The sequence below is a fragment of the Salmo salar genome, chromosome ssa10 (assembly GCF_905237065.1).
Source record: "Salmo salar chromosome ssa10, Ssal_v3.1, whole genome shotgun sequence".
NCBI classification, from domain to species: Eukaryota; Metazoa; Chordata; class Actinopteri; order Salmoniformes; family Salmonidae; genus Salmo; species Salmo salar.
In genome coordinates, this window is record NC_059451.1 from 41,196,425 (window position 1) to 41,221,291 (window position 24,867).

The 24,867-nt window shown below is 44.0% G+C and overlaps 1 long non-coding RNA gene across 1 annotated transcript; it reads right to left on the reverse strand.

Annotated features, from left to right (window-relative positions):
• Window positions 1-320: 320 nt before the first annotated feature.
• Window positions 321-24,410, reverse strand: LOC123724607 (uncharacterized). The gene is made up of 3 exons (XR_006757150.1): window positions 24,166-24,410; window positions 23,867-23,927; window positions 321-587 (listed from the first exon to the last, which is right to left on the reverse strand). It is a non-coding gene; the product is annotated as an uncharacterized lncRNA (long non-coding RNA).
• Between the last annotated feature and the right edge of the window lie 457 nt (window positions 24,411-24,867).

Genomic DNA, 24,867 nt, shown 5'->3' on the forward strand with positions numbered 1-24,867 from the left:
GATATAAAGTGTGTGGTTTAGCTCCAGGCAAATGTACAGATATAGGATCTTAATTTGAGCCAGTTTGCTACAGCAGGAAAATAATCCTGCAGCAACAGGAAATGTGAATTATTAGGTGGATTATAATTAATGGACATTTTTATAGGGGTTGATACATTTTTCGTAAGGGAAAATTAAGTCTGAAATTTCAAACTGGAAATTACAAACATCAAACCTTTTTAAACCATAAATACACTACAAGTTTTGCAAGTTCTCCTGCAACAGGGTGATCAAATGAACATATGTAATGGTCCCTGTGTACTCTCTACTCTCCATCTCCTTCCATGTCAAAGATCCACACCCGGAGGTGAAACAGCTTCTGGGCGACAGACACACAGTCAAACACTGTCAAAAAACAGTGATTTTTAGCTTGAGGAAAATGCCTCAGTCTTCCACACACACAGCGGGCAAGCTGTTAATATTAATGTGGATCTCCAGGACTGTGATTCACCTGCAAGGCTCCTCAGTCCACTGGCTGCAGTCCTCTGGCTGCAGTCCTCTGGCTGCAGTCCTCTGGCTGCAGTCCTCTGGCTGCTTACATACAAACCCTGAAGAAAGACAAACATTAATAGTACATTCATAACAACCTAAGAGAGAGAGAAGAGTGACAGACAGACAGAGGAGACTTGCAGGTAAATCACAGTCGTGGAGATCCACATTAATATTAACAGATTGCCTGCTATGTGTTTGGAAGACTGAGGGATTTGCCTCGAGCTAAAAATCACAGTTTTTTGACAGTGTGTTTGACTGTGTGTCTGTTGTCCAGAGGCTGTTTCAGATTTAAAGAGAGAGAGGAAAAGAAAGGCAATCTGAAGAAAAATATTTTTTTGGTGTGTGTGTGCTTCAGTGATAATGACACTTTGTGAATAACCTTCTAGAGATCTGCAGGCATAAGTAAGTTAGCCAGGCCTGATGAACCTTCTAGAGATCTGCAGGCATCAGTAAGTTAGCCAGGCCTGATAAACCTTCTGGCGATCTGTAGGCATCAGTAAATCAGCCAGGCCTGTTTTCTCATTTGAAGTTGCTCACATGTTCTCAGTGTTCCTTGACCTTAGACGTTGCAGTTGATTAGTGTTTATGAGGCCTAATGAATGCTTATGCATTCTCCCAACAGCCTGTGTTAATATTGATGAGCTTGACTGAGTGCTGACATGCACTATTCCATGAAAGGCTTGGTTATGACCCATGCATGTCAACACAGCGTGGCCTAAGGGAAACGATATCATAGGATAGATACTATAACATAGACAGTCTGACAACACCTCTGAGCTAAAACGCATTCACGGTCCTATGATGGTTATGAGTCTAGAACGCACCAGTTGTAATCTAGCAGCTGTAATCGTGTAAACTAGCAGCTGTAATCTTGTCAACTAGCAGCTGTAATCTTGTCAACTAGCAGCTGTAATCTTGTCAACTAGCAGCTGTAATCTTGTAAACTAGCATCTGTAAACTAGCATCTGTAATCTTGTAAAACTAGCATCTGTAATCTTGTAAACTAGCAGCTGTAATCTTGTAAACTAGCAGCTGTAATCTTGTAAACTAGCAGCTGTAATCTTGTAAACTAGCAGCTCTGCTCTAGCAGCTCTGATCGAAATAGCATTTTAAGGGCCCTGGTCTAAAGTAGTGCACTACATGGGAAACAGACACAGATAAGTTCTAAGGAGAGAACACCAGACCGCTCTCTAAGGACCTCTCTGTCCACTTCCTGATCAATAGCATCTGTTACCGTGGTGATCGATAACCCTGCAGCCAATCCCAAACCACACGGTCACTTGTCCTTGCATTCTGTTGCAGTATGATGATTGTGGTAGTCAAAGATGGAGGTACTGTAAATACTGACAAGATACTGGTGTCTCTGCTCTAAAAAATGGGGATAAATGTCTGCAAAGACGGAAGGCAGGCGGGAGGAGGCAGGATATTCTAGCCATTTAGGTGGCAGATTCGTATGTGAACAACAGGCACAACTCTGATAAAACATTGCTTTTGTCAAAGTTGTCAGAAGTCACGTGTGTCTAATTATTTCAGTACATTCGTAACAAACTAGGCATTATGAAACTTCTATTTCATCGACTAGGCCTCACGTAGCAAATGTCCAATAAAATGTTACATTGACCAAATTGGACACCCTAGCATTGACCGCCATACAAAAACTCCCCACTTCCACTGCTTCACACTACAGCTGAGCTGCTAGATTTTGGGGAGGAGTCAGCTCTCTCACGCCGTCTCTTCTGCTATACACTCCTGACCTTTACACTTTGAACCCTGGAGCGACCTCCTTTGAATGACACCCATCCCTCCCTCATGCTACCTTGTACACCACCCCGTCCCCCAATAATACAGTTCCCCCACATGTGGACAACAGAATGTGTCCTTCACCAACAGATGAAATGTTACCTTACACCTGTCTACACTCCTCCTGCCGAATCGGCTCACGCTATCCCTGTGCATAGGGTGAGAACTGAAGGAGAGAGAAAGATTAAAAGAGAGGAAAGGAAAGGTGGGATGACAGGAGCGGAAAAGGGAAGACTGAATTATTCACTGAGCGGTCTGGCATGATTTAATCTCTTCTTTCCTCTATCGCTCCTTTCCTCCATCTCTCCGTCTCTTGACACCACTTCTCTGTTGTTTCATTTCTCTGTCCTTCGTGTTCATATGGAGAGAGGCTGATGTGGGAAAGAGTTAAAGAAAGGGAGAGATAGGTAGAGGGGGATAGAGAGAGAGGAGAGAAGGGGATAGAGAGAGAGAGAAGGGGATAGAGAGAGAGGGAGACATAGGTAGGGGGATATAGAGAGAGGAGAGAAGGGGATAGAGAGAGAGAGAGGGAGAGGGGGAGAGAGAGGGAGAGAGACAGACAGACAGAGAGACAGAGGAGAGAAGGGGGTAGAGAGAGAGAGAGAGAGAGAGAGAGAGAGAGAGAGATAGGAAGTGGGGGAGAGAGAGGGGGGAGAAGAGGATAGAGAGGGAGAGATAGGCAGAGGGGGATATAGAGAGAAAAGGGTAAAGGAAGACACCTGCTAATGTGTGACATCAGACAATAAGGAGAGATCAGATTTATCCTAATAAAATCTAAAGTGTTTTTAGACTGCTCCACTCTTTCCTTGATTTAAAAGGAAACTTTTTTCCAATCTAAGGACCTTTTTAATGTGAATTTGCCAATTCCCCTCCCTTAAAATCCCTGACCCTTTTCTGTCCCTCAAACCATCTCACCGTCATTTATTTGACATATAATATTATCACCTCTACTCTTAAGTCCCTCTCCCACCTCCACCTCTCCTCTTTCTCTCCCACCTCCACCTCTCCTCTTTCTCTCCCACCTCCACCTCTCCTCTTTCTCTCCCACCTCCACCTCTCCTCTTTCTCTCCCACCTCCACCTCTCCTCTTTCTCTCCCACCTCCACCTCTCCTCTTTCTCTCCCACCTCCACCTCTCCTCTTTCTCTCCCACCTCCACCTCTCCTCTTTCTCTCCCACCTGCACCTCTCCTCTTTCTCTCCCACCTCCACCTCTCCTCTTTCTCTCCCACCTCCACCTCTCCTCTTTCTCTCCCACCTCCACCTCTCCTCTTTCTCTCCCACCTCCACCTCTCCTCTTTCTCTCCCACCTCCACCTCTCCTCTTTCTCTCCCACCTGCACCTCTCCTCTTTCTCTCCCACCTGCACCTCTCCTCTTTCTCTCCCACCTCCATCTCTCCTCTTTCTCTCCCACCTCCACCTCTCCTCTTTCTCTCCCACCTCCACCTCTCCTCTTTTTCTCTGTCTCTCACCTCTTTTTTCCTCTCCTGTGATTAATCCCCACTGATTGTGTGTGTTTTCTCGCCAGAGCAGATACTCACTGGTGTGTGTGTGTCAGTGCAAGTGTTCTCCCTGGACAGAGCAAACACAATAGGAGCCAAGGGAAATAAACTCTTAATTGGGGAGGATGGAAACCATGGTGTACCACAACCAGATAGAGAGAGGGAGAGTATTGTGCCCATTGAGCCTTCTTCACCCCCCAATACCCCCCTCTCTCACACACACACACACAAACCGACACACACACACACAGCACTGGGATCAACTGGAAATGAACAGAAGACAGCTGATCACTGATTTCAGCACCCCAGCCACTGAACAGGCGGATGAGAGACCCTGAGAGAAAGACGGAGAGGGAGCGATAGAGATTAATGACATGAACACAGGGCTCCACAGGGGAACATGTTGTGGTGTTGTAGTCATTATCTCTGGAGGAGAGGAGAGTGTTTAGTGGCTTGGGGAGCTAATACCTCAGCCAGGGATAATTGAATAGGAACAGAGCGTTATGATCCGGTTAGGCTAACGAGCAGTCTTCCACGCTGACTCTTTTCACACTCTCCATCAAGCTTTTCTCTATCTTTTACTCATTTTAATCTGTTTCCATCCTTCTGCTCCTCTGTCTACCTTTCGTCTCTCCTTTCCTACGCCTTTCAGCCTTCTCTCTTTTCTTTCGTTACATGCAGGTGTGTCTGTGTTGGAGGGGTCGGTGGGAGAACCATCTCCACCGTAACTAGGCACCTCTCTCCTGAGATCGACCCCTGTATTCTAACAGTCCCCCACCACCGACACACACACCCCGTTCCTGCGTGATTCATCAAATAGTCTTATGACATGCAGTGTCAGACCAGCGCAGAAACATCCCATCTGGGCCCCACTGCTTATTAACCCCACAGCCAGCACCCACACACCTCTGAACTGTTTGTGTGCGTGCACATGTGTGTGTGCGTAGGTTCATGAGTGCGTGCTTGTAATAATATAGTAATATATGCCATTTAGCAGATGCTTTGATCCAAAGAGAGTCATTCTTGTTTAAGTGCACTTCGATAAAAGTGCAATCGGGCAAAGTGGACGGACGGGTTAGGGTTAACATCTCGGGTCACTATGACAACTGACATGGGTCAACATGACTACCTCTTGACACACTAGGGTTAGGTCTGCCATGTGTGTGTGTCACACACCTAGAAGCTGTGAGTGGAACTCTAGGTTTAGAGAGAGTGGAGTCCTGAGCCAGACGGATGAAAAGTGGCTTTTAGTGTTAAGAGATGTATTTACTCATATTATATTCATCATATACTGTATATTAATAACATTGGTTCTGTGGGCTCTGACATGTGTCACTGTGTGTGCGACATCTGTTTTCTCTCAAACACTTCCCTGACAATCAATCTTTAATGGCTGCTTCATAGAAAATGTCTCAGTCCAGGAAACTGCTACTTTCACCCATCCCATACCACTCTCTCCCACACCACTTTCTCTCCCGCTCTCCTAAATGTTTCTTTGTTTTTCACTGTGGCTTTCAATCTACTCCGGTCAGTCCTTCTCTTATGGTCTCTTCTTCTCTGTATTTCTCGCTCTCTCTGTATGTCTGTTGTTGATGTCCCCTTCTTATCTGTCGGGCTGCTCAAATATTGAGGGTCAAGCACACAAACAATCATCTGCAAACACAATTTCAACACAATCAGGGAGATTTTCATGTGAATATTCAAACATTTGCACGAAGAAGAAAATCTGCATTATCCCACCAGTGATGTGTTTCCACCAAACGTACTTATTACGGATAAAATAAATCAGTGCGTGAAGACATAGTGCACATAAAATGTACTTTTTCGTTTAAGTTTTCATTTACCGAATTGGTACATGCGCTCAGGCCACCAGCTTGCAGAGACAGTACGGGTAGGCGGGGCCGAGGAAAGTAGCGGTGCTGAGGATGCTGTAGCACCCGTTGATAAATCTTTACAATTTGTGCACTAGGCCTTTATTACTCCTGTATGAGTGGAGAAAAATGCTTATCAACATCACCCCCATGTCAACAGCACCCCCACCCCAAAACATCTTCCCGCGGCCAAGCGGGTAGGCAAAGCGGGTAGGCAAAGCGGGTAGGCAAAGCGGGTAGGGTAGGCTATGCGGGTAGGTTAGTCTACATGATTTGTATGATTAAAAGCAAGAATATTTTTATTTGTCAAACGGCAGTCAAGCATCGATCATCATGCCACCAGAATAAGACTCTTGATATTTATTGGAAAGGAGCATCAAGCTCATCACAGTGCAGTTTCACCACCCTGTGAAGTTCATCATAACTTATTTAATCTGTAGCCTAATAAACTGGTTTCCTTAGTTGTAGTGGTTACAGACAAACTCTTTCATTATCCTAAAGTTGACTTTTCCCCCCAACAGTTACTTAAGCCAGTTGTTACAAATTGTCAATTATGGTATTACATCAATGTGTCATACAGCACTGATGCACACACACCATTTTTTAGTCTTTCACAATATATTTTTAGCCCTACACAATTCTATATCTATCGCCTCTATTTAGTTTTAGGTTTGTGGCTTCATGTAAATCAGCGATGAACAACTTTGATGGGGCCACAGCGGCTCTCAGAACTGCATACCCACATCGATACATGAAGTCAGAGCCAGCCCTAGCCCTAAGTGCAATTGTGTTGGGGGTAGGGGGCCCACTTTGCAAGCAAAACATTTTAGCGGCCCCCCTCTTCACAGTGGAGACAAAAAATATATACTTTTAGAGTTCATTTCCTGCAATTCCACACATTTTCCCATGGGGCGTAGAGAAAATGTTGCAGTTTAAAGGCATGTTTGATGTAAATCTACACATTCTGCCATGGGGCAGAGAGAAGATTTTGCTATTTTATAACTAATTTAATGCAATTATACTCAATTTGCCATGGGGCGGAGAGAAATGTTAGCAGTTTTTAATATGATACCTGAGTGAGGGTGACTTACAAAATCAATGAGGGCAGTCTGATCGGTAATTCGACTATGATTACCACAAGTTTAGATGGGTGGCTAGACTACTGTGACTTACCAATCACATTTTTTTTGTTGACAAGGACTTATTGATCGACTGTCGATCACTGGCATAACCCCCTAGAGTCGATGTCCATGCCCCGCAAAAATCTATTTTGCATAATAAAAACAATTCCCAACAAAATCTGTCTGTTAAAGAGAGCTCAATCCACTACATCCGCCAATGGCGGCCTTCTGCATCTGCAGTGAAAGGTGATGGTGTTTGTCAGACCATGAGACCATCACAAATATTGGTCTTCTCACGAAAACGTCTGTGGTGTCTGAACGATTTGGCCTACAAACTAATATGACCACCCTATGGAAAGGTGAGACTCTCACGAACACATACATGCCTCGCAAGACTCGTCTGAAGGTAGCCCGGACCAGTTAAAAACATTTATGCAAGTTTGTTGTTTGTTGACGAACTGACTTGTTGGGAAGGTGGCATCCTATGACGGTGCCACGTTGAAAGTCACTGAGCTCTTCAGTACGGGCCATTCTACTGCCAATGTTTGTCTATGGAGATTGCATGACTGTGCTCAATTTTATACACCTGTCAGCAACGGGTGTGGCTGAAATAGCCGAATCCACTAATTTGAAGGGGTGTCCACATAATTTTATATATATAGCACTACATGGCCAAAAGGGACACCCCTTCAAATTAGTGGATTCGGCTACTTCAGCAACACCCATCGCTGACACGTGTCCACATACTTTTGATCATGCAGTTCATGTAGAGCAGGTGTCCACATACATTTGGTAATGTAGTTTAATTAAGCACGTGTAGTAATGAGTAGGATTCTGTGTGTTCACATGCAAAAGTGATTGCTTTTGATTTAAACACTGTCTGCATTCCCTCCTCGCTCCTACGAATGCTTCCAGACTTTACATTTAATGGTCTGTCGAAATCGATGTTTTAGGCACAGGGTTCGGTAGTGCAGTGGTAGTGGCCTGTGGATTGTGGGTTCACTTCCTGCAGAATACTTTTTGACCGTTATTTTGTTTCTAGTTTTGCCCCCTCATGACACACAGACACATATTTCCATTCATTAGGTGACTCTTATAGAGCCTTTGGGTTCGTGGGGAGGCAGGCAAGTGGCAGCAAGTGTGGTGGTGTGTACTACTGTGTGCATCTTGCTGGAGACCAGGAGAGACCAGCTCTCAGACTCTAAAGGAAGAGGTCTTTGCCCTCATCCATGAGATGCACACCATCCCTATGGTACTGACCAGGGACATAGTGCTTTATGGCAGAGTGGCGGATTGTGGGCATGCGCCTGTCATGGAGAAATGGGAGTTTTCCCATGTGGAGCTGACAAACGATTTATGCCAATTCAAATGTGCACAGTACACATGGTACACTATCAATACTTAAAATGTATGTTCTGTTCCAAATCTGTGAGTACTCCCATCTGTTTTCATATTTATACTGGGAATGTATGCTCTTTTACTGGAGATGGACAGCTGTGTACCGAATTACTAAGAACATTTGTAGCAAAAGGATTTAGAGCACCTATTCAATGTCAGATCTGTAAACATGTTTCATTTTTCTTAAGCGCGTTTTGTACTTGTCTAATGACTTTGTATTTTACAGGTGTTTCTCAGCAGTGTTTGTATCAGGTGTTACCAAAATGATTCAAGCCAAGTGCTACCACACCTGATTCTATTACTCAGCTGTTCATCGAAACCATAAATAGTAGAATCCGGTGTGGTAGAACTGGGCTTGAACAAAAAAGCCTGTATAAACCTGTAGCTTGTCAAGAGCAATTGTGGCCATCCCTGAATTGTATTTACAAAATTGACTATATCTGATGAATGTACATTTGGTTTTAAATGGTATATTTAATGATAAGTCACTTTTGTTTACAGGTGATGTAGTACTAGGCCTTTCTTCAGTAAACTTTAAGGTACATTTTCATTTAATAGTTAAAGGATACATGTTGATTATTTGTGTATTTTCCAGGAGCTTGCTCAATTGTCTTGATCAGGGAAAAATGTTCCAGTTTACTCTATATTGGCTTAAATGGGTTTCTGGTTTTTCACCTCCCTCTGGAAAAATCTAACACCTACATTTTTGTTGCCATTTGTCATTATTGTTTAATGGAAATTCACATGAGCACCACAAAGCCTATTTCCACCCATGCTCTACCAAGGTTTTCCAGCACACAGCTTTGACCTATTACAGTAGCTATGTTGGTCTATTGTACTTCAAACAATGTGTAGGCAGGTTGCTTAGGATTCTAACCTTCTCAAACAGACCAATTCATATGCCGCATTCAAAACAACTGGGAACTTGGAAATCTCCAACTGCCGACTTCAGTGTGTTCAAAACAACTAGGAAATCGGGGGAAAAAAAGAGCTCCGACTGGGAAAAATCGATTTGAAGATCATCCACTCGGAATTTCAACTCGGGCCTCTTTCTAGTGTTCCGACTTTTCGACCTGAAGATCACTAACGTCATGATCTGACATTGTATTTTTCAGAAATCCCAGTTGTTTTGAATGTGGCAATACTCTTCAGATGGATAATTGGCTTTACATTGAACTGCTATTAAAATGATGTATATTCACAGTCATGCTTCAGATGTAGAGTCATTCAGGGGATCTAAGCAAGGGACCGGTGACATTTCAAGACTGATAGGGAGATTGACTAACTGTGGAAATACACAGGAGTCAGACATATACAAACACATCCAAGATCACGCAACTGGGTGGCAGTGTGTGTTTATGTGTGTGTGTAGTGTCTGAGGAGAAGACGGCACTTTCAGTTGACAGAGCATCTGTAGCTAGATTAGAGGCACCAGATGGACAGAGACTCCCCCACCTCCTCTGCTCTCTGCCCTCTTACCATCAGCCCAGTCCTTTGGTCTTCAGGGCTTCCTCCCTGGTGTCTTCAGACACGCACATCTCTCTGAGACTCACCTGTGACCTCCGTCAACCAGGCTACTATGCCACCACCTCCTCCACTGTGTGTGTATGAGCTCATGGCTCTTAAGCAGTAGTGTGATGATGCAACACAAGCCCTGTTACCATACTTCTACCTGTTTCCTCTCATCTCTTTACATCTCTCACTTCTCTCTACTGTCTCCTCCAGAACTTACTTTTTCCACCGTCTCTTATGACCGAAAGAGCTTCTGGATATCAGAACAGTGATTACTCAACTCCAACTGGATGAAGATGTTTTCTTTAATGAGTCAGACTCGAAGGACATACTGCTGCTCCCAGACCAGGCCCAAATCCCCGTCATTCTCATGAAGATGAGATGCTGATACAGGGCACGCAGATCCGGGTGCCTTGGAGAATTCGTTGACGAGTGTATAACCTGCCTCAACCATCCGTCCTATTGACCAACGTGCAATCTTTGGAGAATAAACTGGATGAGCTCCGTGAGACTATCCTACCAACGGGGCATAAAAAACGGTAATATCTTATGTTTCACCATGTCGTGGCTGAATGACAACATGGGTAATATACATTTGCCTGGATTTTTTGTGCATCGGCATGACAGATCAGCAAACTCCATTAAGACAAGGGGTGGTGGTCTATGTCTATTTGTCAATAACAGCTGGTGCTCGAAATCTAATATTAAAGAAGTTTATTTTTATTTTACCTTTAACTCGGCAAGTCAGTTAAGAACAAATTCTTATTTTCAATGACGGCCTAGGAACAGTGGGTTAACTGCCTTGTTCAGGGACAAAACGACAGATTTGTACCTTGTCAGCTCGGGGATTCGATCTTGCAACCTTTCGGTTACTAGTCCAACGCTCTAACCACTAGGCTACGCTGCCGCCCCAGTGCAACTGACTAAGTCTCAAGGTTTTGCTCACCTGAGGTAGAGTACCTCATGATAAGCTGTAGACCACACTATCTACCAAGAGATTTTTCATCTATATTTTTCGTAGCTGTCTATTTACCACCACAAACCGATGTTGGCACTAAGACCACACTCAACCAGCTGTATAAGGCCATAAGCAAACAAGAAAATGCTCATCCAGAGGTGGCACTTCTAGTGGCCGGGGACTTTAATGAAGGAAAACTTAAATCGGTTATACCTAATTTCTACCAGCATTTCACATGTGCAACCAGAGGATATACGTAAAGCTCTCCCTCACCCTCCATTTGGCAAATCTGATCATAGTTATATCCTCCTGATTCCTGCTTACAAGCAAAAACTAAAGCAGGAAGTACCAGTGACTCGCTCAATACGGAAGTGGTCAGATGACGCAGATGCTAAGCTACAGTACAGTTTTTCTAGCACAGACTGGAGTATACTACATCAGTCACCGGTTTCATCAATAAGTACATTGATGATGTGACCGTACGTACATACCCCAACCAGAAGCCAGAGATTACAGGCAACATCAGCACTGAGCTAATGGGTAGAGCTGCCGCTTTCAAAGAGCAGGACACTAACCCGGAAGCTTATAAGAAATCCTGCTATGCCCTCCGAAGGAACCATCAAACAGTCAAAGCATCAATACAGGACTAAGATTGAATCCTACTACACCGGCTCTGACGCTCATCAGATGTGGCAGGGCTTGCCAACTATTACGGACTACAAAAGGAAGTCCAGCCACGAGCTGCCCAGTGACAAGCCTACCAGATGAGCTAAATGACTTCTATGCGCACTTTGAGGCAAGCAACACTGAAGCATGCATGAGAGCACAAGCTGTTCCAGACGACTGTGTGATCACGCTCTTCGTAGCCGATGTGAGTAAGACCTTTAAACAGGTCAACATTCACAAGGCCACAGGGCCAGGATGTGTACTCAGAGCATGCGCTGACCAACTGGAAAGTGTCTTCACTTAGATTTTTAACCTGTACTTTGAAAGGCTGGTCATGGCTCACAACACCATCATCTCAGAAACCCAGGGTTTATCTCCAATTCGCATACCGTCCCAACAGTTCCACAAATGACGCAATCTCCATTGGACTCCACACTGCCCTTTCCCACCTGGACAAAAGGAACACCTATGTGAGAAGACTGTTCATTGACTACAGCTCAGCATTCAAGACCATAGTGCCCTCAAAGCTCCTCACTAATCTAAGGACCCTGGGACTAAACACCTCTCTTTGCAACTGGTTCCTTGACAGGCCGCACCCAGGTGGTAAGGGTAGGCAACAACACATCTGCCATGCTGATCCTCAACACGAAGGCCCCTCAGGGATGCATGCTTAGTCCCCTCCTGTACTCCCTGTTCACCCACGACTGCGTGGCCAAGCACGACTACAACACCATCATTAAGTTTGCAGACGATACAACGGTGGTAGGCCTGATCAAAGACAACCATGAGACAGTCTATAGGGAGGAGGACAGAGACCTGGCAGTGTGGTGCCAGGACAACAACCTCTCCTTCAATGTGATGAAGACAAAGGAGCTGATCGTGGACTACAGAAAAAGGAGGACCAAGCACGCCCCCATTCACATCGATGGGGCTGTAGTGGAGCAGGTCAAGAGCTTCAGGTTCCTTGGTGTCCACATCATCAACAAACTATCATGGTCCAAACACTCCAAGATAGTCGTGAAGAGGGAACGACACCGCCTATTCCCCCTCAGGAGCCTGAAAAGATTTGGCATGGGTCCTCAGATCCTCAAAAGGTTCTAGAGCTGCACCATCGAGAGCATCCTGACTGGTTGCATCACCGTCTGGAATGGCAACTGCTCGGCATCCGACCACAAGTCGCTACAGAGGGTAGTGGGTACAGCCCAGTACATCACTAGGGCCAAACTACCTGACATCCAGGACCTCTATACCAGGCGGTGTCAGAGGAAGGCCCTAAAAATTGTCAAAGATTGCAGCCACCCTAGTCATAGACTGTTCTCTCTGCTACCTCACAGCAAGCGGTACTGGAGCGACAAGTCTAGGTCCAAAAGGCTCCTTAACAGCTTCTACCCCCACGCTATAAGACTGCTGAAAAGTTAATCAAATGGCTACCCAGACTATTTGCATTGACCCCCCATTTTCTTACGCTGCTGCTACACTGTTTACTATCTATGCATAGTCAGTCTATCCCTACCTACATGTACATATTACCTCGACTATCCTGTACCCCCACACATTGACTCGGTACCGGTACCCCCTGTATATAGCCCCAATATGTTTATCTTGTTGTGTTACTTTTTTAGTAAATATTTTCTTAGTTCTCTTTTTTTTACAGCATTGTTGGTTAAGGGCTTATAAGTAAGCATTTCACGATAAGGTCTACATCGGTTGTATTCGGCGCATGTGACAAATACAATTTGAGCGAGAAAGAGATAGAATGGAGTGAGAGAGAGGTAGAAGGATAATTGTATAATTACTATAGGTGCATAATCAGGCACTGAGTCATTATGTAATTACAGTCATTTTCCATTGTTCAGTACCTACATCTCAGGGACAACTAGAGAGAGAGAATATACATCTTCCTCTAGCACCTACAGTATCTGTCTGTCCCTCCCTCCCTCCCTCCTCCCTCCCTCTACTTAGTGATGTGTATCATGAGACACAGATACAGATACAGAGTGTTGCTCCATCAGCCACTGTCCCTCCCCAAGGTGTCTCCAGCCCTGTCCAGAGCCCTGCCTCTCATTACAGCACCACTTCTTTATGGGTTTTTACATCAGTTTCCCTTAAAGATCTCCACTCAGTTTTACTTTATTTATCCCAAATGGCATCACTGAAAAACATGGGTATTTACAAGTGACGTAAGCAGCGGGGTGGGGCGGCAGGTAGCCTAGTGGCTAAGAGTGATGGGCTAGTAACTGAAAGATTGCTGGTTCAAATCTCCAACCCAGCAAGGTGGAAAAATCTGCCATTCTGCACTTAAGCAAGGCAGTTAACCCCTAACAACAACTGCTCCCAATCAAGGCAGCCCCCTGCACTTCGATGATTCAGAGGGGTTGGGTTAAATGAGGAAGACACATTTGCTGAATGCATTCAGTTGTGCAACTGACTAAGTGTCCCATTTCCCTTCCCTTTCCCAATGTTACAATGTGGAACTGTCAGTCCCAGAACCCTTACATAACCATGGGATAGCCGACATTCTGAGAGCCAGCATTCCGAATGAATACTGAAGATAAATCTGCCTCATCAAGGCCTGGCATGATCCCAGTGTCCAATCCTGACGTTCCAGGTCCAGGGGAATTTCCAGCCACACTCCTGACAGGTTTGATGAATCTCCAAATTCCCCTTTCTCCGGACGCAAATCCTGGGTCCTACCCAAATGCCCCGCTCTGCTCAGGGTGCAATGTGGGTCTCTCCTCTAATAAGGGGCATGACATTTCAGCCCCCTCAGACAGTTCTTATCAGCCAAGAGCTCTCTATCACAGCTCCCCCTGTCAGAAGACACTGGTGGTCCTTGTGCTCAGTGGCAAATGTCACCAGGTCCTCCAGCCTGCAAGTCAACACCACGCTAAAGTCTTAGACTTAAACTTTAAAATGAGATTGAAACTTTCGGATGCAACAAAGTCTTCAAACTGTGTAATGTTTGGGCTGCCTGCTGGGTTCCTCAGATACAAACTAAGAGCACTAACAGCCAGGGCAGGTGGGCCAGACTGGGGACAAAACACTCCGTCATTCATATTTTGGGACAACATTTCCCTTTGTATTAAACGTAATGCTTTTAGGTTTTAGGAAGTGAAGGGCTTGTGTGTGAGGTCTAAAAGGTGTGTGTAGATGTGTTAGTGACGTTAAATTGGCATCGGCTCTTAAACGTTAATAAAGGCCATGCATATTTCAGAGAGGTAAACAGGGCCAGGTGAACAGGGTGGAGGGGGAGGCTGGGGGTGCTGGGCTGGGGATAACTTATTCATGTAGCTCTCTGTAACAGGGGCTGGGGCTGCTTGTCTGCAACTGGACCATGTCCATAACTGTCAAGGCAGAGGGAAGTGTGTTCTGCATGTAAAGCTTGGACAGCATGTTGATTCTCCACAATGTTGGCACACATGGGAAGCTATGGCTCTGTGTTCGTGATGCAAACTCCAGGCGGACTCCTCTCCATCTCTAAAATTCACTCAAAAGAGAAAAGGAAAGAGAGAAAATGGGGGAACGACAGGAAGTCTTTTCTCTGAAGGAGAATGTCACTTTGTCTCTTTCTATGTGTGAAGGAAGGATTGGGACCCTCTTCTCCTCTCTATCTGTGTTCTTGTAAGACAGGTCCCTACTGATATACTCTGTAGGAAGTACTGAGAGCACCATTGAGAGCATCCTGTCAGGCTGTATACCCATCTGGTGTGGCAATTGTACCATCCGCAACCAAAGGGCTTTTCCAGAGGGTGGTGCGGTCAGCGCAATGCATCATTGGGGGCACACTGCCTGCCCTCCACGACATCTACAGTACCCGGTGTTACAGCAAGGTCAAGAAGATCATCAAGGACCTCCGCCACCTGAGCCACAGCCTGTTCACCCTGCTACCATCTAGAAGGAGACAGTACAGGTGCATCAAAGCTGGAACCAAGAGACTGATAGAATATCCAGGCCATCAGACTGTTAAACAGTCACCAATAGCCGGGCTCCGCCCAGTACCCTGCATTTTAGAGACTGTTTCACACAGTTTATGTACAGTATATAGTGTATTCTAGTCATGGCTCATCCTATATAAACGCACCTTTTCTATTCATATACTGTCCATATTGTCTATACACACCATTATATATACTGAGCGTACAAATCACTTTAACTGGTTAAAGAAGGATTAAAGGAGGATTTTTAAGCTTTGAGACAATTGAGACATGGATTGTGTGTGTGCCATTCAGATGGTCAATGGGCAAAACAAAAGATTTAAGTACCTTTGAGCGGGGTATGGTAGTAGGTGCCAGGGGCACCGGTTTGTGCCAAGAACTGCAACTGTGCTGGGTTTTTACGCTAAACAGTTTTACGTGTGTATCAACAATGGTCCACCACCCAAAGGACATCCAGCCAACTTGACACAACTGTGGGAAGCATTGGAGTCAACATGGTCCAGCATTCCTGTGGAACGCTTTCAACACCTTGTAGAGTCCATGCTCTGACGAATTGAGGCTTTTCTGAGGGCAAAAGGGGGTGCAACTCAATATTAGGAAGGTGTTCTTGATGTTTCGTACACTCAGTGTGTGTACACAGTTGGGGAGGGAAGACAGTATGGTAAATGCCTTCCCACGTGTGGGCGTTGGATGAATAGTGAGTATAAGGTTTTCCCAAAGTTCAAAACCATAGTGGACTGAAAATGGCAAATCACCAATAAACAGAACAACATCTGCAGATGACTCCCATATTTTCCTTCATGCCAAAGTGATGTGTATTAGGGGCAGGACAGAGAGAGAGAGAGATGGAGGGAGAAGTGCTGGCCCCAAACTGCCAACAACTCACCACAACAAAACACTAAATGAAAAGGCAATATGTCAGAGAGATGCCTCCTTTCTTTCACTCTCCTTCCCTCCCTCTTGTTCTTCCTCTCTCTCTGCCGGTGATGACAAACCCCTCTCTGTCACCAAGCGAGGGTTGCCTTGACAATCTCAGCGCTCTGTCTCTGTCTCTCCTATATGTCAGAAACACAGCTGAGTCTGCAGTCTTTAACCATCACACTTCCTTGTTCTGTTAGTTTCTTATCATCTGTTTTTCTGTTCCCGGAGAATCAGAATCATCCAGTTCTAGGTGCTAAACAGGGCATTTTTTTATAAGCTGTAAATCCAGAGTTTATCCCAGTTCTCTTGTCTGTATGTCTCTCCCTCTCTAAATCAGCAAATCACTTCTCTGAGAGAAAGTAGCTCTAAACTCTGCTGTTGTTCGGTCAACCAACACACTCTCACTTCAGTACCACAAGACAAAGCCAACAACACCCTGTACCCAAACACAGACAAAACGTGTCACTCTGGATAGCAACACAGGAGTCCAGCTGGCACAAACACACCTCCAGGGCTAGCCATGATATCTACTGTATCCTGTTTGATCTCAGCTGCCTTCTCCTCCTCAACACACAGCGCTTAAGTCAGGTCAGTGTGCATCTGCCTCTGGCTTGAGTCTCGTCTCAGTGTTTCACTGTGTGTGTTAGGTCCAGTGACACCTTCTTTGTGTATCTGTCTCTGGTTTGGTCAGTTTGTCACTGTGTGTGTTGGGTCCAGTGACACCTCAATCACAAAGCCTCTACCACTTCGCCATCTTTACTGCCTGCAGGCGTAGCACTTTACAGAGACACCCTGTGACAAGCTACATGACACAGGGTGTCTGCATCCTATACAACATAGCTACTGTGACATGTACTGTCACTTATCATGTAACTCTGTTTGTCAAAATATGAGGAAATACCCAGTCATGCCTCAAGGCATTGTGGGATTTGGAGTTATAAAGAGTTATAAAGAGAGAGGCAGGAGACTCGAGGTCTGTCATAATAGTGTAGCTGTCATTGACACCCACACTCCTCGTCACCAGTGATAGAGAGTTAGAATGAGGGGAGGGGAGATGGTAGACACAGCACATGGTAGACACAGTACAGTATGTGTGCATATGAGATGAGGGGGGAGGAGCGTGTGTGGCTTACTTTGACCTGGTGTGTGGCATACTGTGACCTGGTGGCATACTGTGACAACACCCCACCACCCTTTTCCACATTGTCTACACAGTGGGATTCAAATGAATATAATTGTCATTTTTTCCCCAACGATTTACACAAAATACTGTAATGTCAAATTGGAAGAAAAAACATATTGATATATTGATTCAATACATATTAGAATCACCTTTGGCAGTGATTGATAACTGAGTCTTTCTGGGTAAGTCTCTAGGAGCTTTGCACACATGGATTGTACAACATTTGCTTGTTATTCTTTTTAAATTCTTCAAGCTCTGTCAAGTTGGTTGTTGATCATTGCTAGACAGACATTTTCAAGTCTTGCCATAGATTTTCAAGCTGATTTAAGTTAAAACTAGGCCACTCTTTTAGGTTTTTGTCCTGCTGAAAGGTGAATTTGTCACCCAGTTTCAGACAACCAGGTTCTCCTCTTCTATTTTGCCTGTTTTGCCTGCTTTACTCAGTTTCTTTGTATCCTAAAAAAAACCTCCATAGTCCGTTAATGATGACATGCATACTCATAACATGATACAGCTGCCACCATGCATGGAAATTTGAAGAGTGGTACTCAGTGATGTGTTGGACTTGCATGAAATGCTTTGTATTCACATTTCTTTGACACATTTTTTGCTGTTTAACTTAAGTGCGTTATTACAAACAGGATGTATGTTTTGGGGATATTTTTATTCTGTACAGGCTTCCTTCTTTCCACTTTGTCATTTAGATTAGTATTGTAGAATAACTACAAGGATGTTAAACCGTCCTCAGTTTCCTCCTATCACAGCCATTTAACTCTATAACTGTTTTAAAGTCACCATTGGCCTCATGGTGAAATCCCTGAGCGGTTTCCTTCCTCTCCTGTATCTGAGTTAGGAAGGACGCTTGTATCTTTGTAGTGACTGGGTGCATTGATACACCATCAAAAGTTTAATTAATAAGGTCACCATGCTCAAAGGGATATTCAATGTCTGCTTTGTTTTATTTTTACCAACAGGTGCCCTTCTTTATGAGGCATTGGAAAACCTCCCCGATCTTTGTGGTCAAATCTTTATTTGAAATGCACTGCTCGACTGAGGGACCTTACAGATAATTGTATGTGTGGGGTACAGAGATGAGGTAGTAATTAAAAAATAATGTTGAAGACTATTATTGCACACAGAATGATCCATGCAACTTATGTGACTTGTTAACCCCCTAGAGTTGATTGATGCATCGGTGCATCAATCTAAGCAACATCATTTTTAAAAATCCCCTTAAAATTACATCTATTTAAGCTAGAGATATCTGTTTTTACATTGGATGCGTCTCAATCCACCGATCTCGCACTTCCGCATCTGCAGTGGAAATTGGCAGAGCTAGAGTGATGTTTGTCAGAACATGAGACATCACTATTCTCACAAAAATGTCAGTAGCATCCGGATGGTTTGACCTACAAACTATTATTATCACTCTGTGTGCAGAACGAACACGATGGTGTTCTCTGTTTTGCTCTACGACCCCCACGAGTGTCACGGGACTGGTCTAAAGGTAACCTGTACTGGTTTTTAAAAATGAATGGAAGTATGAAGGTAGTTTTTGTGCCTACCCCAAAAAAAGGGTTATTTTTTAACGTGTTATTGAATGCGTTTCTCTGGGCTATAGTAGTAAAGGTCAATGCGTTTCTCTGGGCTTTAGTAGTAAAGGTCAATGCGTTTCTCTGGGCTTTACTAGTAAAGGTCAATGCGTTTCTCTGGGCTTTACTAGTAAAGGTCAATGCGTTTCTCTGGGCTTTACTAGTAAAGGTCAATGCGTTTCTCTGGGCTTTACTAGTAAAGGTCAATGCGTTTCTCTGGGCTTTACTAGTAAAGGTCAATGCGTTTCTCTGGGCTTTACTAGTAAAGGTCAATGCGTTTCTCTGGGCTTTACTAGTAAAGGTCAATGCGTTTCTCTGGGCTTTAGTAGTAAAGGTCAATGCGTTTCTCTGGGCTTTAGTAGTAAAGGTCAATGCGTTTCTCTGGGCTTTACTAGTAAAGGTCAATGCGTTTCTCTGGGCTTTACTAGTAAAGGTCAATGCGTTTCTCTGGGCTTTACTAGTAAAGGTCAATGCGTTTCTCTGGGCTTTAGTAGTAAAGGTCAATGCGTTTCTCTGGGCTTTAGTAGTAAAGGTCAATGCGTTTCTCCAGGCTTTAGTAGTAAAGGCCAAATTCAATGTTTTATAAAATTCTAAATCAAATAGCTAAAATAAATCAGGGGCCAAGCACAGTTTTACTCCTGAACTTATTTAGGCTTGCCATAACTTTGGGGTTTCAATTTCAATTTTTTTACATTGTTTTATTAATTTGCAATAAATTAAAAAAACATAATTCCACTTTGTCATTATGGGGTATTGTGTGTAGGTCAGTTACAAAATCTCCTTTAAATACATTTTAAATTCAGACTAACACAAAATGTCAAAAAAGTCAAGGGGTGTGAATACTTTCTGAAGGCACAGTATGTGTGTTTGCATGCTGTGTGTTTGCAAGTGTGTCTCGGTGTGTATACGTGTATGTGTGTGTGCTTGCATGTGCATGCACTGTTGCGTGCTATATGATTAGTGAACATTGGGACTCTGTGTTCACTATAGGGAAACTGAGTGTTGGCCCATATACTGACGATGAGCAATTGTGATGTCACAAACCTCAGCTGGGGACCGCCTGCACAGCTCCTCTCCCACATGTTCTCCCTTCATCAATCCTCTTTATTCTGTTCTTCTGACCTATTGGCTACACAGAGCCAGAGAGAGAAGCTAGAGTATTCAGACAGACAAGTTACCTTTAGACCAGGTCATACACACAACTTTCTAAACACAGCTCTTCTACCCCTTATGTGTGTGCATGTATCACGAGAAAGTGACTTTGAAAGTGACTGTGAAAGTGACTGAAATTGAATGGTGAATGTGTGTGTGATAGAGGGTGGCCAGGATGAGTTGAATAATTGACTCTCCACTGTCACTAAGGACAGTCCACTATTGCATTACTCCACATTAATTTGGTCTACAGTGTGTGTGTGTGTGTGTGTGTGTGTGTGTGTGTGTGTGTGTGTGTGTGTGTGTGTGTGTGTGTGTGTGTGAGGATTCTAGGTGGCTATACCGTCTATCTCTTTGGACATCCACTATATGAAATGGCATTTGAGGAACATGACTGCAGAGTATAGTGTTAACCAATCTGTAAAGTGCTGGCTCACACTCACACATGCACACACATCACACATGCACACACAAGGGTAGAAGTGAAAGCTGGGGAGGAGTGAGAAGGTCATGATCTGATGGTGAGTCAGCAAAAACGTAACCCTTCACCACGAAGTCACTATCAGTCATACAGCTCAGATATGAAGGATGACAATGATCAGAAAAATTACCAATCAATGGACCAATATCTTCATACAGTATGGCATCATGAAATAGCCAGGCACGAGCCTCATCATGGATATAGTGAATATGAAAAGACCTACACTAGGTGAATTTTATTCAAGGTATAGTCCTTAGTTAGCAAAGTTTAAAATCACACAGCAATACTAGTTGTTGTTCCTCTAGCAGTCAGATGTCCACTCCCTGAGCACAAGGAAACAGGACAGCAGCACGACATCCTACTGCTGACCCTCAAACTATTTGTTCCTCCTAGTGTGTGTGCAACATTTCACTAATCATGACACAACACTTTGTATAGACTCCCAAAGAAACATGAGAAGATTTGGCATATTCAGATTGAATAATAATTTACATTGGTGTAAATAAACTCCAACGTATCAACTGTTTTACTGATAAAATGCTCGCTGAAGAGCAGGGAAACTACTGTACCAGTGCAGAGTTGAGTTTTGTAGAGGAGAATTGCATGATGCAAAGGGATGTGCAGTCTAATTGGTTTTACAAAGTGTGTATTTCCCTCCCAAACACTGAACTAGGCCTAGCTGCATCAACTCCTTCCTCCTTTTCCTATTTAATAATTACTTCGTCTCCATTATGTCTTCTGTGTTTGTTGGTTTGTTTATTTTCAGAGCAAAAACGCTGCTGGGGCATATTTTTCCCCTTGTCCTTGTGATAGCATGTTGTGATTTGTCTACTCAGCAGGGCACATGTCAGAGTGTGTGTGACAATGCGAAGCTGGTGGAGGCGTGGCAGGGGTCAGCTGTGGCGCACGCTCCTTCTCCAGTGGTAAATTACTTTTTTTCTCTCCGCTGGGGCTCGGGTGGGACTGCGGTGAGGCGCGAGGCCCAGGCCACGGTGTGGGAAACCGTTCCACGATAATGACTTCGCCACGTTTGGGAATCGTGCACGGTGCACTCCCCCAGGCCAGTGACTCAATCACGAGATCAGCGTAATAATTATTAATACCCTGTGAGCATTAACAGCACTTCATGGGCGATTTATCAAACTGTCGATTTATTTGCGTGGGGTGACGGCTCGAACTGTTCAAATCTAAAGATACCTCTGGGAATAACATAAAAAATACCAACCCAAAACAAACACACACAGCACTGCAGGCATAGGCCATACTTGTTAAGAAAAAATGTATGCCTAGGGGGGAAAAAAATGTAATTTCTCAAACAATGAAATACAAAACGTTATTATCGCCTACTAGGCCTACATGGTTTACTGAGTTGTTATATCACTGGTGTTAGGCTGTCCAAAATAAGTAACCAGTAGGCCTACAGAAAGGTTACATGGAAATCATTATGAAAAGGTAGCCTAAATACAACCTAATTTTAGACACTACACAGACGGTAGTCTTGTTTCACTGTGCCAACTTAAGCCTTGCTATTTGGTGGCCAAATGTAGCTCTCTCTATGACGCTGACTATGGGGAATCGCGGAAGCAGTAGTAGTAGCAGCAGTAATAGTAGCAGTAGCTCAGAGACACAGCACCTCCGCTTTCATCCCTAGCTTTCTCTATCACTCTCCTTAGTTTTCATTACCTCTATTTCTCCAAGTCTATCGCTCCCTTTATCTCTTTCAAGTGTACCTTGGGCCGTAAGTAACCTTACACCAGGAAGCAAACACGTATTCTACACTGTACACACCCATAATAAAACACAAACAATGCCACACACATTTACGCACCGACAGAAATAGAGTGTATCTATAAAATGTGTGTGTAACAGTATAGCTTCCGTCCCACTTCTTGCCCCAACCTGGGCTTGAACCAGGGACCCTCTGCACACATCAACAACTGACACCCACGAAGCATCGTTACCCATCGCGCCACAAAAGCCACGGCCCTGCAGAGCAAGGGGAACAACTACTTCAGGTCGCAGAGCAAGTGATGTCACCCGATTGAAACGCTATTAGCGCGCACCACCACTAACTAACTAGCCATTTCACATCGGTTACATGTGCATGCATGTTTATACTATATCGTTAAGGTATGTTGGCGATTGGAGTGTGTGCGGTTAGGTTGGGTGCAGTAGCAGCAGCAGTGGCAGGGGGAAGTGATGGCTGTCAGGCCACCCAGCGAATACACTGAGTCAGCAAAAACCTGAGGAAGGGGAGTGGGGAAGGAGCGAGAGCAGAGAGGAAAGGGAGGAGACTGAAATATGGCCTATTGAGAAAATTGATTTGGCAAATTCAATCATTACGTTCATACTCAAAGCAAAACCATTTAACAAATTGTTTAGCTTCAGTTGGTGAACACGTATAACTTGATAGATGAAAATGCAAGTATGGAAAAGCAAGTGTGAAATTTGTAAATAATATGTAAACAATATCCAATTAATTAATGATTTTAAAGCATGCCAGCTGCTAACTGAGGTCAAAAGCAGCAATAGCATATAGACTATAAACCCAAGAAAATTATAATTTCATTAGGATCATTTCCCTAGAAATATAACCAGCATGGAGGGGTGAAGAAAACAACAACACGCATACATAGCATGCATGTAAAAACGCACGCACCTGCATGCAGGTGTTTCAGGGATTATTTAGCAGTTTGGGATTTTATTACAGGACAATACAGACAGAGGCCTGTTATAACTTCTAGTCACACCTACTTATACCAGCATGGTTGAATTATAACCTGAGTTTTTGTACAGCATAGCAGTGGTGGCAACGCCTGGTCTGGGTGGTGCTGAGCTGTTCATTCTGTCAGTGTACAACACACTTACTCTGAGTCCCTCTCCCTGCATCTTCAGTACTACACAGATTACTGTGATGCAGCACTGAAACCAGCAAACGAATAGTTAGATGTAATCTGTTGTTTGACTGTTATGCCCTATGCTACACAGCTAGATATACTTGTGCAAACGGTAACACACAGACAAGTACACATGAAAGCCTTGCAATAACAACCGATATAATTAATATGCACACAAGCATACTGTACATACACAATCAACTGGTACAGATTACTGATATTAAACCTAATGTCTGGTAAGCAGTGTTGTGTGTTAGCGATGTGTTTCTTGCTTGTCCCAAACCCAATAATAGCAAGCCGCCTGCATGAGACGTACTGAGAGTCCTGGTGCCTGGTGTAATATTGTACCTGATGTAATTGACCCTGCAGGATGTTATATCGCCACCTCACCCCTCACTGACTGCTCACCCTGAGAGGAAAAACAAATGCATTTGAAATGAGTGGCAAGTACACACACACCGTGCATGGGCGAGCACACACAAATACACACACACACACACACCCAAAATAGGCTTGGCTCTAAAAACAGCTAAACCAGAGCATCACTGAACCATGGCAGAAAAAAACGTGTTTACTGTTTACACATTACAAACAAGCATGCAGCACACAACTAGACTGCGGTTAGAGAGAGGCGTCGGCTATCCTACCTTTTATACCCGCGTCTGCTCAGAACCTCCTCCGCTGCGTCGAAAGCCTCGCCGGCCCACCAGCAGCAAACACTCACCAAGTAAGTCCCTGAGAGGCCCGCTGACTGACGGGCTGTCCCGGCACAGTGTACAAGCTCATGGCAGGGGGAGAATGGGCTGCACGAAGAGTAGCCAATAGTAGCCTACGCGGCTGTATGGGAAGACAAATTGGTCCAGTGATGTTACTGGAAACGGAGCAGAGGGACTAGGACTGCTGCTCGTGCCCATCCTCTGTCGAACCGCGGTTAAATGAGACTAATGTGCGTCATTACAGAAATCTAAACAAACACTTCTCTCTTATCACCTAAGATTAATCACAACGCAAAGTTCCCAATGAAAAAAAAAAACCCATCATATTCAAGTGATTGCGGTTGATGTGTGATAATAGGCTACACTGTTCGTTTGAGATAAAAAAATTAGGAAAGTAGTTAAAGTGTAGCCTAAAATACATCACAATGTAAACAAGAAAGTCAGGATAATGATGAAATTGTAATAATAATAATAATAATAATAATAATAATAAAAGCCTAATAATAATAATAATATTAATAATAATAAATAGCTAATACTTTACCATTTTAAATAAGACAAACGTGAGTATTGTTGTTTCGTTTCTGTATGCTATAGCTTACCTTTTGCAACAGATTGTTTCAATTTTTGTTG